The 10,006-nt window shown below is 41.2% G+C and overlaps 1 non-coding gene across 1 annotated transcript; it reads left to right on the top strand.

Moving 5' to 3' along the window:
• The first annotated feature begins 1,088 nt into the window (after window positions 1-1,088).
• On the top strand, window positions 1,089-1,163 carry Trnal-caa (transfer RNA leucine (anticodon CAA)). Its single transcript has one exon. It is a non-coding gene; the product is annotated as a tRNA-Leu (tRNA).
• Window positions 1,164-10,006: the final 8,843 nt, after the last annotated feature.

Raw genomic sequence — 10,006 nt, 5'->3', positions numbered from 1 at the left:
ATTTAGGATATTTATCATGCGACGAAATACGTGACTTTTCACAAGTTATCGTTTGCAAAAAAACACGTTTCGATTTCTTGAACTGTTTACGAAATTTGCGGTTGATACAACCACATGGTTTACGACGAGCATTACGAAGTACCGGTCGCGTCGCGAGCAACCCGCGCGCGGTCACGGCACAGCCCGTCCGCCGACATATCATTCAATATCTCGAGAACGGTGATAGCTATCGATCTGCTCTCAGCTTTAAAAACAATTTCGATATGTTGACTAAATTTCATACGCAATAATGTATTACCTAAAATGAACTATACGCAAAGTCCACGCAATGCGTTTTTACCTCTGCACACTCATTCAAATTTCGTGTAAAGATTTACGTAAATGCGATACAGCAAGTAACCACGACGAATAACGAAAAGAAATTCGGTCCTTTATCGAGAGAAGAGATCAGGCTGTAACATGCCCAAGAATCAAATTTTTCTGCCGAATAGTTTCCTTGGAATCGGATGATAAGTATTTCATAGCTGCCGTCGCGTCCGCGCTAGCGGTTTGGCGAAAGTTCGTGTGGCCCGGGGTTCCGTACCTGACGTCACGCTCAGCGCGTTCTGTGATTGGCGGCGCGCACCTGGAGCGCGGCAGGCGGCAGCGGAAGCGGTTCGACATGGTCAAACCGCGACGCAGAGCCCGCCGCGCCGTGCCGCTGACGCCGTTTCCATGGCAACCACGCCGCTGACGCGCGGTTTTGACGCGCGGCAGCCCTAGTGGGAACCGGCCTTTTACTGATGCGGCGCGGCGCGTTGAGCTGCAGACGGCACCTCAACAGCTGCTGCAAAGATCCCGAATTCGAGTCTCGGTCGGGCACACAGTTTTAATCTGCCAGGAAGTTTCATATCAGCGCACACTCCGCTGCAGATTGAAAATCTCGTTCTGGAAACATCCCCCAGGCTTTGGCTAAGCCATGTCTCCACAATATCCTTTCTTTCAGGACTGCTAGTTCCGCAAGGTTCGTAGGAGAGCTTCTGTAAAGTTTGGAAGGTAGGAGACGAGGTACTGGCAGAAGTAAAGCTGTGAGTACCGCGCGTGAGTCGTGCTTCGGTAGCTCAGTTGGTAGAGCACTTGCCCGCAAAAGGCAAAGGTCCCGAGTTCGAGTCTCGGTCGGGCACACAGTTTTAATCTGCCAGGAAGTTTCAGCTTTCTCTAAGTTTACAAATGCTAGAAACGTAGGTTTGCCTTTCCTTAATCTAGATTCTAAGATAATTCGTAGGGTCAGTATTGCCTCACGTGTTCCTATATTTCTACGGAAACCAAACTGATCTTCCCCGAGGTCGGCTTCTACCAGTTTTTCCATTCGTCTGTAAAGTGATTCGCGTTAGTATTTTGCATCCCGTGACTTATTAAACTGATTGTTCGGTAATTTTCACATCTGTCAGCACCTGCTTTCTTTGAGATTGGAATTATTATATTCTTCTTGAAATCTGAGGGTATTTCGCCTGTTTCATACATCTTGCTTACTAGATGGCAGAGTTTTGTCAGGACTGCTTCTCCCAACGCAGTCAGTAGTTCTAATAGAATGTTGTCTACCCCCTTAGGCCTTGTTTCGACTCAGGTCTTTCAGTGCTCTGTCAAACTCTTCACGCAGTATTGTATCTCCCATTTCATATTCATCTACATCCTCTTCCATTTCCATAATATTGTCCTCAAGTACATCACCCTTGTGTAGACCCTCTATATACTCCTTCCACCTTTCGGCTTTCCCTTCTTTGCTTAGAACTGGGTTTCCATCTGAGCTCTTGATATTAATGCAAGTGGTTCTCTTTTCTCCAAAGGTCTCTTTAATTTTCCTGTAGGCAGTATCTATCTTACCTCTAGTGAGATAAGCCTCTACATCCTTACATTTGTCCTCTAGTCATCCCTGCTTAGCCATTTTGCACTTCCTGTCGATCTCATTTTTGAGACGTTTGTATTCCTTTTTGCCTTCTTCATTTACTGCATTTTTATATTTTCTCCTTTCATCAATTAAATTCAATATTTCTTCTGTTACCCAAGGATTTCTACTAGCCCTCGTCTTTTTACCTACTTGATCCTCTGCTGCCTTCACTACTTCATTTCTCAAAGCTACCCATTCTTCTTCTACAGTATTTCTTTCCCCCATTCCTGTCAATTGTTCCCTTATGCTGTCCCTGAAACTATGTACAACCTCTGGTTTAGTCAGTTTATCCAGGTCCCATCTCCTTAAATTCCCACCTTTTTGCAGTTTCTTCAGTTTTAATCTACAGTTCATAACCAATAGATTGTGGTCAGAGTCCACATCTGCCCCTGGAAATGTCTTACAATTTAAAACCTGGTTCCTAAATCTCTGTCTTACCATTATATAATCCATCTGAAACCTGTCAGTATCTCCAGGCTTCTTCCATGTATACAACCGTCTTTTATGATTCTTGAACCAAGTGTTAGCTATGATTAAGTTGTGCTCTGTGCAAAATTCTACCAGGCGACTTCCTCTTTCATTTCTTAGCCCCAATCCATATTCACCTACTACGTTTCCTTCTCTCCCTTTTCCTACTACCGAATTCCAGTCACCCATGACTATTAAGCTTTCGTCTCCCTTCACTATGTGAATAATTTCTTTTATTTCATCATACGTTTCTTCGTCATCTGCAGAGCTAGTTGGCATATAAACTTGTACTACTGTAGCAGGCATGGGTTTCGTGTCTGTCTTGGCCACAGTAATGCGTTCACTATGCTGTTTGTAGTAGTTTACCCGCACTCCTATTTTTTTATTCATTATTAAACCGACTCCTGCATTACCCCTTTTCGATTTTGTATTTATAACCCTGTATTCGCCTAACCAAAAGTCTTGTTCCTCCTGCCACCAAACTTCACTAATTCCTACTATATCTAACTTTAACCTATCCATTTCCCTTTTTAAATTTTCTAACCTACCTGCTCGATTAAGGGATCTGACATTCCATGCTCCGATCCGTAGAACGCCAATTTTCTTTCTCCTGATAACGACGTCCTCCTGAGTAGTCCCCGCCCGGAGATCCGAATGGGGGACTATTTTACCTCCGGAATATTTTACCCAAGAGGACGCCATCATCATTAAACCATACAGTAAAGCTGCATGCCCTCGGGAAAAATTACGGCTGTAGTTTCCCCTTGCTTTCAGCTGTTCGCTGTACCAGCACAGCAAGGCCGTTTTGGCTAGTGTTACAAGGCCAGATCTGTCAATCATCCAGACTGTTGCCACTGCAATTACTGAAAAGGCTGCTGCCCCTCTTCAGGAACCACACGTTTGTCTGGCCTCTCAACAGATACCCCTCCGTTGCGCTTGCACCTACGGTACGGCTATCTGTATCCCCACCAACGGCAAGTTCCGTGGTTCTTGGGGGGAGGGCACATAATAATAGAAATAATAATAGCACTAACAGTAATTTTGAGAATGAGCAGAATGGCAGTGTAAACATCCGAACAGCAGGTGTTCGCCATCCTAAGAAAGGTAGGAAATGGAGAAATAATAACCATAACCAACAATGTCAACCTGATGATAGTAATTTTGTTCGTAACGAAAATGTGCAGGTAAACAGCCGGCCGAAGTGGCCGTGCGGTTAAAGGCGCTGCAGTCTGGAACCGCAAGACCGCTATGGTCGCAGGTTCGAATCCTGCCTTGGGCATGGATGTTTGTGATGTCCTTAGGTTAGTTAGCTTTAAATAGTTCTAAGTTCTAGGGGACTAATGACCTCAGCAGTTGAGTCCCATAGTGCTTAGAGCCATTTTTTTGCAGGTAAACATCAGTGCTGAAAGCAATACTGTTCCAGTTAATAATAATGGCAATTAGGGAAAGAGCAGTTGGCAAAGGCAGGGAAACTATTTCCCGTCTATGAGGACACTGGTGCTCACCAGGCGGTTACTTTTCGTAAGCCAGTAATTACAGCGATTGGTAAGACAGATCAAAATACTCAAACCGAGCATTCGGATGATGAGTCGGTAGCCTCCAATGATACAGCAGAAATATTAAACCAATCACAGTATTTTGTTGATACCGTGTTAGAGACGCTTTCCAAGAGGGAATAGCTAGAGAAAGTGCAGCAGCGTAACGTTGGGGAAGAGCTACAAAGTACTGAATTGTCAGGTGAAGAAGCAAAAGAAATTCATGCTTATATCTACGATGAGAATGATGCGCTCTTATCTAAAGTGTCTGTGCAGGATGTTGACACTGTGCTGATAGATTTAGGGCGAAAATGTAGAGGGTTGCCTGTTGTAGGTCGATGAACCCAGTGGCTATGACCAGTTGTCACTTGAGAAGGAACCCGACGATAATAATGAAAGTGGTTTGGCTGTAATTAGTGTTATGCTCGGTTTGGAGGCGCAGAGTTGCTCCGACCACAATAATTTGGGTCACGTTCAGCAAACTAAATGTAATGAAGTCATGCGGTGTTTTGATTTGAAATTAGTAGACCGATTGGAAAAGGCAGCTGAGAATGTGGTTCAGGAAACCCCTACACACCTTGATCTAAATATAAGGATGACAGATGTCGATCTCTTTAGCTGGAGACAAATCCAAATAGAACTGTTGGATGAATTTGAGGAACCACCTGTACAACCTAGAATAAGCCACCCTATAATACTGGTAAATATATTAGGTATCAATGTACGTTATCTCTTAGACAGTGGCAGTGAGGTGAGTGCGTTGTCTCAGTCCTTCTTTGATGCATTACCTAGTAAAGATAAGCTTACAGCAATGAGAGTGTCAGGACTGAGAATAATTGGTGCTACTGGCAAGGTGTCAAAAACGGTAAAGCAAGAAGCTTTGCTGCCCTTTAATGTTAATGATAATGTAATTGATCATTCATGCTTAATAGGCAACAATCTCAGTATCGAGGTTCTAATTGGCATAGATTTCTTGTCAGAGTGTCAGGGTGGTGTTGACTTTGAAAGAAGCCAGTTAAAAATGGTCTTGCCAATAGCCGGAGTAATTATGCTACCATTTATTGACAAACCCATAGTAACTAATGATGAGACTTGGGAGCTGCCTACACGAGTGCTGAAAAATAGAAGGTATTGGGACAAAGATGTTGATCTTAGTAAAGGTAGCTTGAACACAGCAGAGGCAGAAACAAAGAAATTCATGTTCGTATACTGAGGACCTTTCAGGATTATAGGAAAACCGCATGCAAATGCGTATAGGCTGGGGTACCCGAAGATTAAAAAAGTATTAGGTCTCAGAAACGTGATCGACCTAAAGAAATTCATAGGTAGTGAATGAATTCTGTAGGGAGGAGGTTGTTCTGTAACCTGTACACAGTGTGGTAGCTATGCAGTCCCAGCTGTGTGAGATCGTTTTTTCCACTTTTAAGGTCTCGCTCATTCTTCATCTTTCGTACTCACAAGATTTCAATTTCTTATTCCCGTAACAAATTTTGCAAATATTGCCAGTAACAAACTATGAGTTCTGTAACTATTCTATCCACCGATTGGTGAAGAAACTACTGTATGTGACAAACCTAATAAGAACTAGTAAACAATAGATACGTATGAAGTAATGAAGATGTAAATGTATGTGAGTAACAAGTATGTATATAAACGTATTAGGAAGAACCTTGGTAATATTATAAGTACAAAGTGTTGTTTTATTGGAAATGGTTCCACAGTAATAATAAGAAGATATGCAAATTCGTTTGTAAGCAGATGCTGAAGTGGCAATGAGACCTATTGTCTGCATTAGAGCTAACTAGCAAATAGTAGAAGAAATTGCTTAGTGTTATGGAATATATGCAAACAAGTTGTAATGATGAACTCTCCTTGTACAGCAAGGATTGGCAATAATAATGGAATTGAATAGTGTTTGTGGTTGAGATGTGAAGGACACGCCCTTGAAGTATTTATTAGGTTGGAGCTGGCCATTATTTTGGTGTGTGCTGGGACACACCTATATGTATTAAGGTTATGACTTGGAGGGGTGAATGCGACCATAGGTACCCTTATGTTAGATGAGACAAAGCAGCTCATGATGTCCTATAGGTTTAAGGAATTTAGCATAACGCATATCCATGATTACTTAATGCACTTTAGTGGTAGTCGAGAGATACTACTGCTTGTTCACAAAAAGAAGAGCCAGGCCTCCCTAGTTCTGTCGTTAAAATTTGATCCACTTCTGTTTAATTGTGTGTAGCGTCCGGCCGCTGTCAACCTCAGTGACGTAATATGTAATACTGAAGTGTGCGTAGCCATTGTAAAGTGAGTGGTGAGCTTCGCTTGTGAAGTTTTACACTGCATTATGAGTGACGAAGAGGTTCCTGGCCCATCGCGGACAACGCCAAATACTCCATCCACTCCTCAGAGAAGAGCAAAGGGTAGCACACTACGGAGTCGAGAAAGAAAAATGATTAGTCATGTCGCTAAATGCTGCGAAGAAGAGAACAAAAATAAAAAAAATTGCTCCACCCTCTTTCGCAGCCAATACATGAACAGTTACTTATACAGGGGTGAGCGTCAGTTCCGTGAAAGGATACGTAGATTTTCTAAAGACAACCCTGTAAAATCACCAGAAACTCCCGGCAAAAAAAGGTACGTTTCAGTTCAAGTTTTTCAGTTCGACATTGCTTTGAATCTGCCTTACCGATTTCTGAATTACTGTAGTCGTTTTGTTTGTATGGTATAAAAGAATTTCTTGTCCTCCAATAGGCATATAAAACTGAGTCTAAAGCTGTAAATTAGTCATATCTACGCAATTCGCTTTGCAGCGTAGCGGTTATGGCGCTTGATTGCTGTACCGAAGGTGACGGGCATGAATCCTGTTGCACCACAATTTGTTTAAAATTAATAGCAAGGACTGTTACAATCATTTTCACTCAATTAGTTAAATGTGACTGCATAGTACGACACCAGGGACCATAACCTACTACGCTAACTAACACTACTCTATAAGTGTTTCAAAAAAGTAGATTCTTCCCCTGGAAACGTCTCCTTGTTACTTCTAACTACACATTCTTACAGTCTGACTCTCTACCTTTTGTTTAAATTCTCTTTTATTTCTCTACTGGAAAAATCCAGTTGGATAATTTCGACAGGACTGTCGTAAAACAAACAATTGAAGATTTTTATATGGTACAGAGGATTGCTCCCAGTCTGACAACACTTCGTCCTGTAATACAAGAGAAGATCAGCTGGACGTGGGGTATTACTTCACTACGGAATATTTTGTTATCCATGGGATTCACATGGCAAAAAGTACAAAATAAGCGGTCTTTACTGCTAGAGCTTGGAGACATTGTTGATTGGCGGTCGCGTTTCATTGTGCAAATGAAACATCTGAGGGAAGCAGCCACAGAAATACTCTATTTGGATGAAATGTGGATCGACAGCAATATGACAGTAGGTAAATGTTTGCAGAAGAGTGATATTGTTGGCGTTGTGGGTTGGGGAACGTCCTCCAAAAGACTGATTATTCGAAGCGTTGGATCAAGGAAGGGATTTGTCAAGGAAGCCGACCTAAAATTTTGGGCTAAATCTAATAAAGGTGACTATCTTGGTCAGATGAATTCAGGAAATTTTGAAAGATGGTTTTGAAGCATGGTGATCCCGAAACTTCATCCGAAGTGGGTAATTATGATGGACATCGCTCCATACCATAACAGACAGGTTGAGAAAACACCCACACGGTATGGCACCAAAGTGAGGGTGTTGGAATGGCTTCAAAATAGGCATGTCACCTGTAATGAGAGCATGAGAAAGCAGGTTCTGTTCGCTTTAATACAAGAGCATAGACCCGCTAAAAAAACATATTTTATTGACGAAATGGCGAAAGAGAAAGGCCACATGGTTGTACGCGGTAGAACTGGCATGGGCGAAATTAAAACGGTTGTTTAGGGAGCGCAATATTTGAGGGGACATGTCCAAAGTTAACCTTTTTGCGACAGCAAGTGAATCCCTTTTGTCTGTAACTGCCTATGACTGGGAAGGGTACTGCAGGAAGATCCAACAACTAGAAGAAGAAAATTGGAGGCGTGATGGTGTAGTTGAACTAGCAACGGACAGTAGCGACGAACATGAAACACACACAGGAGTACAATGAAAGTGATTCTGAGTGATGTATTTGAGGGCACAATACAGCGTAACAATTGTCAATAAATTTTCCAAATTTAATCCTTCTCTTTTTATTGCCACAATGTAAGTTTTTCTACTAGTTCTGTATAATTCCAAATTGCCCAAGAGAATTGTTACGAAATTAGTAGCAATAGGCAGTATCATTCAATATGAAACTTTCGATTTCACTTCATAACGGCCAACCGTCGAAATTGCAACATTGGGTTTTACACATAAATAATTTCACGTATCCTGCAATCTTTTATTGTGCCACTGTCCGCTTTTGCGCTAGTATATGCGCAGCATTAACAGTTGCTGCTGGGGCTAATAGATGGCATTGTGTATACCGCTTGGAGCACAACTTTTATGTGGATGCCAGAGTGTTGCCAGCACTGCGTAACGTTAGCGCGACTTATTACCCCGCCAATATAAAAGTTTGTTGGAAAAAAGATACATTATTTAGGACAAATTTCATTAAGGAGTAAATAAACTGAGAGGCAGGAGTTAGTATACCCAGATCTATGAAGAGGTTTCTGCAGGACGTCCGTGAATTTACTCCACAAACAATACGTATTACACGCTTTTGGTCTCTGAAGACTTTTGTTTGACTTGAAGATTTACCCCAAAATATTATCCCATATGACATTATGGAATGAAAGTAGGCAAAGTATGCAAGCTTTTTCATTTTTATGTTGCCTATATCTGCTAACACTCGAATTGCAAATACAGATTTGTTAAGGCGTTTCTGCAGTTCTATGGTGTGTTCCTCCCAACTGAATTTATTATCAAGTTGTAATCCCAGGAATTTAAGGCCTCGTATGTATGGTTCCTTTTTTTGCCCCACTTCTTTACCGCATGTGCACACAATGCAACTGCGGTACGTGCAACTGCTGCGGATAATAACAAGTTGTTGTCAGCCATCTTGAACTTTGACGAAAAATTTGATGACTGTGTAATTCCCCTTCTAGCGCTATGTCAAAGACCAATTTAATTACAGTAAAGTGACCATGAGATTGAAAGAGAAAACCGTTCTCTTAACTTTGTTTTAGTGACGAGTGAGAGGTAAAATGTATATATCCCCATTTCATTGTGACCCTCGTTTAGTTATTAAGTGAACGGAGTCTGAGGCACTCTTTTTCTGTGTTCTACGGGACAAACCAGATAATGGCAGGCTGGTAGCTGCGTGAAAGCGTGGAGTGACTTGGACACAACTCACAGTGACCTATCCCCTTTCCCCGTTATAGTATAGAGTGGACGTGAAGGACGCACACCATAGCAACTCCCGCCTCTACCTTTATGAATCGAAATGTAGAATGCCAGCCAAAGCGGCTGTAACAACGTATGTAAAAGTGGAAGTGTTATGATTTGTGAAATTCTCTTTCAGGTGTAGAAAAGACTGCTAAGATTTCATTATGTATTATATGTAACAAGAATAACCATGTCATTTGCTTTGTACCTATGAATGCAAAAATATGTAGAGACAATTTAATAGGTTTAAGATTTTCACCTAATTAAATGAAGCTTGAGCCAGACATTTTCATAATTTTACATGTTTATGTATTTGAGGCAATATGTATGCCAAACTGTTTCATTGATTTTCGAAACTATTTAAACTTTTATGTAATTTTCTAGGCAGTCCAATTAATACCTGTTATATGAAAAATTTTATATGCAAGGCATTAGTGCCATGATTTTTGCAGACATGCAATTTACGTGTTTTATAGATGTTCATATAAGTTTTGCAATTTTGCTGTAAGAGGCAGTGAACATGCATGCCAGCAATCTAAATAATTGGAGAAGGTAATAAGTTTTTTTAAATATTTCCAAATGTTTAAATTTCAATTTTTCCATTTTCGTAGGGAGTTAAGCTGTACTCTTTCTTAATTTTTTTTCATTTACATTCAAAAAAATTAAGTAGAGG

Source organism: Schistocerca serialis, chromosome 3, assembly GCF_023864345.2.
Source record: "Schistocerca serialis cubense isolate TAMUIC-IGC-003099 chromosome 3, iqSchSeri2.2, whole genome shotgun sequence".
NCBI lineage: Eukaryota > Metazoa > Arthropoda > Insecta > Orthoptera > Acrididae > Schistocerca > Schistocerca serialis.
The sequence above is the reverse complement of the archived record's forward strand: the minus strand, read 5'-3'. Positions and strand labels throughout refer to the sequence as shown.